The sequence below is a fragment of the Colobus angolensis genome, unplaced genomic scaffold (genome assembly GCF_000951035.1).
Source record: "Colobus angolensis palliatus isolate OR3802 unplaced genomic scaffold, Cang.pa_1.0 Scaffold14, whole genome shotgun sequence".
In the NCBI taxonomy this organism is placed as follows: Eukaryota; Metazoa; Chordata; class Mammalia; order Primates; family Cercopithecidae; genus Colobus; species Colobus angolensis.
Genome location: NW_012114488.1, coordinates 728,643 through 734,268, shown reverse-complemented (window position 1 = coordinate 734,268; position 5,626 = coordinate 728,643). Strand labels below are relative to the sequence as shown.

At 40.5% G+C, this 5,626-nt stretch overlaps 2 protein-coding genes across 2 annotated transcripts in view; both read left to right on the top strand.

Moving 5' to 3' along the window:
• The window catches only part of NAT2 (N-acetyltransferase 2 (arylamine N-acetyltransferase)), a 186,523-nt gene that overhangs the window by 3,697 nt on the left and 177,200 nt on the right, over window positions 1-5,626 (top strand). Inside the window, exon 4 of the mRNA XM_011934858.1 lies at window positions 5,102-5,180. The gene's annotated coding sequence lies outside the window, so the exon portion shown is untranslated. The remainder of the gene's footprint in view (window positions 1-5,101; window positions 5,181-5,626) is intronic.
• Window positions 2,631-5,626, top strand: part of NAT1 (N-acetyltransferase 1 (arylamine N-acetyltransferase)) — a 7,551-nt gene continuing 4,555 nt past the window's right edge. The window contains exons 1-2 of the mRNA XM_011934856.1: window positions 2,631-2,722; window positions 5,102-5,180. The gene's annotated coding sequence lies outside the window, so the exon portion shown is untranslated. The remainder of the gene's footprint in view (window positions 2,723-5,101; window positions 5,181-5,626) is intronic.

Below are 5,626 nucleotides of genomic sequence, written 5' to 3'. Positions count from 1 at the left end.
AAAGCCATAACTCTTGTAACTTTTCTACTCTTTGTTCTGTATTGAAAGGAGTCAGTGTTCACCAACACTCCCTTAGTGTGACCCCTCTCCTTCTCGGTTTTCATAGTCATCTACTCGTTCACTGGCCATGAAACAGAAACTATCAGGACACCTCAGTTATTGCATTTCTCAAGCTCTTTTATGTTTGATATTACCTTTATATTCATGTTGCCTTTATGATCAAGTGAAATACTAGCCAGAATATTTGGAGCACACACTTTCCCTTCAATACTTTGAAGATATACTTCTATTACTTCACCGATGGATATTTCTGTGTAACATTCTCTTGCTGGCCTGGTGTTTTCTCTTTTATGAAATATTTTCTTTGTCTGCCAGATGCTTGAGTAGTTGTCTTTAATTGTGACTTTTAAAAATGTAACAAAAATATATTCCAGTGGCAAACATGTTGTATCGAACTTTCCCAGAATTTTCTCTTTTGTTTTTCAGCTTCAATGTTTTCATCATTTCAGGAAAATATTTATCTTTACATACATTTTTCTTTTTTTTTTAACTTTTAAATCAAGGGGTACAGGTACAGGTTTGTTATATAGGTAAACTTGTGTCATGGGGGTTTGTTGTACAGATTTTATCACCCAGGTGTTAAGCCCAGTACCCATTAGTCATTTTTCCTGATCCTCTCCCTCCTCCCACCCTCCAACCTGTGAAAGGCCCCAGTGTGCGCTCTTTCCTTCTTTGTGTTATTAATTCTCATCATTTAGCTCCCACTTATAAGTGAGAACATGCAGTATTTCATTTCCTGCTCCTATGTTAGTTTGCTAAGGATGATAGCTTCCAGCTGCATCCATGTTTTCATGAAAGACATGATCTTGTTCTTTTTAGTGGCTGCATAGTATTCCATGGTGCATAAGTACCACATTTTCTTGATCCAATCTGTCACTGATGGGCATTTAGGTTGATTCTGTGTCTTTGCTATTGTGAATAGTGCCGTACATTTTTCTATTGCACTTTTTGCGTTCTCCACTTCAGAAGCACCAATTGTCTTTGCATTGGCTTGTCCTTGACTGCTTTCTATTAGATTCTATCTTAATTGCTTTATCATTTAATTAGCCTTTAGTATGAATATCAAGCTTTCCTTCCATATAAGCAATGTGATATGACATTGTATCTCTATAGTTCCTTTCTGTTCATCATTAATTATGTATTCTGTTGATCATTAATTAGTTCCATTTCTGTCCTTAATGAGTATTCTAAGGTATGAAATCTTTCCTTTCATAAAACTTATTTTACCACTTTATTTTTAGCTGTTTGTTATTGAGTTTATTTTACATGGTCCATAGCCCCAGATACCTTTACAAATTTTTTTTTTTCAGTTTTTCTTCTTAAATTGGTTGTGGTTTTTTCGTATGTAACTTCTAGCATGTTATGTCTTTTCTTCTAATCCCAATCTCATAGTATTTTCATTTTGTTTGTTTTCATCATTTTTATGTGTGTATAGCTCTGTTTCCAACTTTTATTTGTTGCTTGAATCTGGTGCAGCTGGTGAGATGTCCAGCTGGGGTTGGCGTAGACTTGTGAATCGAGGAAAATGACGAGACGAATCTCAATCATTTTAGGAGATTTATTTGCCAAAGTTAAGGATGTGGGCCTGGGAGACAGATCTATGCCTTTCTCTGAAGATGATTTTGAGGCCTGCAAATTTAAAGGGGAAAGGATGGGGTATCAAGAAGCACAGTTTTCATGTAAGAGTGGGGTTGGGAGGAAAATGGTCATTCATGGCTTTGTCTGGCTCCATGAATCTGCATTTTTTGCATAAAATGACATAAACAAAAGAGGCAGAGGAAAAATGCAGGGAGTCTGCATTTCACGTAACATACCTGGTGGCTCAGATGCTACTCTTTTAGCTGTGGGTTCAGCCAACTGGTTACCCTGACTCTGTGGTGTTTAATTTTGAGTGACCTGGGATTTTTAAAATTGTCAAATGTTTTGGTTTTAGAATAGCTTCTAACAGCTCTGATACTTGCTGTCCATTTTCTATGGGTTGCCCTGAGGAGGTTAAATACCCTCTCTCTTTCCACAGCATCCCAAAGGCACGAGCAACCCCAAAAGCGTAGCAGCTGTCAGTGTAAATGTGTGCAGCCTTCTCTTTTGCCACTTGACAAGCTCGAGTCAGGGCAGTCAGTCTGGCCACTTGAGCTGATCTGGCTTGGGGAAGAGGACCGGCTTCAGTTACCTCTAGTAAGGAAACCACCGCATATCCTGCTCTAAAATTTCCATTTTATCCTCTTAAATAAGACCCATCAATATACCATTCTATCTCAGCATTATCCAATGGCATCTCTTGGAGGTCTGTCCTGGGGGTAAGAAGTTGGTCAGTCTTCAGAACACAGTCATGAGGGGAGTTGTCGGAAGGGCCCAGCAAGAGAGTGGCTGGATTGAGATTATAGAGCAGGAAATAGTAATATTGGGAGATGATAAAAGCAAAATTTTGTAAGAGGCTAACCAGTTGACAGACAGATACTGGGTATGACGAGAATTTAGAAGGGTCTCAATAGGATGTGGCACAAAAATGGTAAGGGGGGAACCCATAATTATTTCTTCAACCGACTTGCACAGAAGGGCGATGGCTGTTATCACTATTACACAAGGAGGCGGCCCTCGAGTCACAGCGTCCAGCTGTTGGCTATAATAGCCTACAGGTCTCTGATGATCACCATGTTTCTGCGTCAGTATCCCGGATGCAGTACCTCCAGTTTCACATACAAAAAGGGAGAAAGGCAATCTGTAGTTTGGGTGCCGTGAGGCTGGGAAATTAGTTAGAATTTCCTTTATTTGTTATATAGCCGATTGTCCCTCTGGAGTCCACATGATGAGATCAGGTTGTTCATTTTTTATGTATGCATACAGAGGGTGAGCCATAAAGGAGAAATGTGGTATCCAGTTTCTACAACAGCCTGCCAGTCCTCAAAAATCCTCTAAGTTGTTTCTTGGTGATGGGCATTGGGAAAGCTAAAATTTTTCTCACTTTATCAGTCCTTTGACTGAGATAATATGCCCCAAATACTTAACTTGCAGTAAGCACAGCTGAAGTTTGTCTTTGGACTCTGTACCCTTGCTGGCTGAGTAAATATAGACTATCTTCCTGGGAGGAAGATTCTGGGCCTGGACAAAGGAGAAGGTCATCCACGTACTGAATGAGTGTTAAGCTCTGGGGAAAAATTAGATCCTCTAAATCAGTTTTTAGTATTTGGGAAAAGTAAGTGGGACTTTCTGTATACCCTTGGGGCATTATAGCCCACATATATTGCCATTCTTTCCAAGTAAAAGCAAACAAATACGGACTGTCTGGAGAGAGTCACAACTGAGAAATATTGGCTGGTAGTGAGTATAGCTGATAGAATGGTATGTAGGTCGGGGACTACTGGGTGACTGGCTATTACAATACTGCTTATTGCCCTCAAGTCCTGCACAAATCTCCATTTTCTCCTGCTCGGTTTCTTTACAGGGAATATAGGGCTGTTGCAGGGGCTTGTGCAGGGAATAATGAGCCCCTTTTTAGATAATCTTGCGTAATAGGGGCAATTCCATTTACGACTTTCTGTCATAGAGGGTATTGTTTAAGGTTGGGTAGGGCTTTCTTTGGCTTTATCTCTACCTTTATTGGAGTGGCTGAGAATACTTTCCCTATGTCTGTATTGACTGAGACCATAACTGGGAGGGGACATCCTTGAGCAAGCATCCTCTTCTGCTGTTAGCAGGAAGACTGGGGAAGCTAAAAGCAGTTTTACTGTTTCCCACTCTTTATCCCAGTGTTTTCTCTTCTCCCCTATTACTTCCTTCTGTGTCTCCATTTCATTTTCCCGGCCACAAGATGATGTTTCAACATCACTAGTACTAAATTGTGGTACGTCATCCGGACATTTTATAATTCGCTATTTTTGGTCTCCTGGCCCCAATTCTAGAAAAAAGTTCACTTTTTGATGAAAAAGAGATACGGGCATTATGGATGTTGAGGAGATCACGGCTCAAAAGACTGACAGGGGCCCCAGGGCATCTAAGAAATGTATGTTACCTATTGAGCGTGTCACATACTCTTAGAGCCTGCGGCAGGGCAGCTGAACCGGATGGAATGGTAAGATAGAGGTTTGGACTTAAAACAAGAGATCATTTTATTAGACACAGCCACCATGGTAATTCTTTCATTACTCTGAAGAATGGGGTTTCTAAATAAGGTGGGATTGATCAGAGAGATAGTTGTGTCTGTGTCAATTAAGACAGCTGTAAGCTCATGGTTTATTATTATATTAATGTCTCCCAATTTGTTTGTCATGGTCAAGTTTTAACAGCTCACTAGGAGTTTCCTTGTGGGCAAAATATGGGGGAGGTGTGTGGCTTTTCATCTTGTAGCCATCTTATTCAGGAACCAAGAAAGGGGGAGGCAGATTTACATGACGCACTTACCAGCTTGACTTTTCCCTTTGGCTAAATGAGTTTGGGTGTCCCACAATTTAATTTCCTTTTACAGACTCCTCAGTTTTTTTTTAGTGGAGGCGAGGGGAGGTGACTATGGCAAGAGATGCTCTGATGGCGGATCTTCTGTATGTAGATGGTCCTTCTTTCTTTTGAGTAGCATCATTCATTAAGGGCCTTACCTTGTTTATCTGCCTCAACACGTACAATTATAGTTGTACCTAGAGGGAAACCGGGTGCTGACACTACGTCCTGGTCTTTGATGTGTTTGGTATATGTCATGGCAGTGATTGGGGGCATGGAGCCTGGTTCACCGTTCCTTGCTGATCTCATGGCAGTTCATCAGCTGGTGGGTTGTCTCTGGAGGCTGTGGAAGCCCCGCTCCTGGTGGCTTTCCCAGCTTCCAGGTTTTTAAGCCAGAAGGTTCTAGCCCCATCAGCGTTGTTCCCATCTCCATAGTTATAGTTTCCGCACACTTTCTTATACAACTCAAATGTTTGCTTTACTGTGCAGTCCATTCCCTCTGTTTTGTGATTTTTAGGAAATCTTCATAATATGTGGTCTACAATACTATTATTTTGTTTTCGAGGAAGTCATGTTATATATTTCTAACTGTCTTTTCTCTTATTTCTAGAATTCAAGCCAGGAAGAAGCAGCATTCTGTCTTTTGGATTAAAACTGAAGCTCAACCTACTTTCAGCTTACTAAGAAAGGTATTAAGTGCCTTTCTGAGAGCTCTCAGTAGGCTTCCTAAGCACGTTCACTCTGCCTCCTTTAAATCTTATATTTATGATCAAGATGAAAGGGAGGGAGGGATATATCACTGCACATTTACAAGTGGATCTATAAAGCTAATAGTATTTTCAGTGAACTCTTTTCCTGAGCTACTTTCCAAGTGCTTTCAGCATTCTACCTTGAAGCACAGCGTTAGTAATGCACAATTTCTTATGTTCAGCCACAGAATGTTCAAGTGTGATTTGGTTACAACATACTGCTCTATCCAGGCCTCTAACAAAACTGACTTCTTCCAAATGGACTTGCAGTTGCTAAATTCCAAATCAACACCTTATCTTAAAAATTAAGAAAAGGAGAGGAAGGATGGAGGGAAGGGAACAGGGAGAGTACAAGAGAGAAAGAAAGAAACAAGAGGAAAACAAAT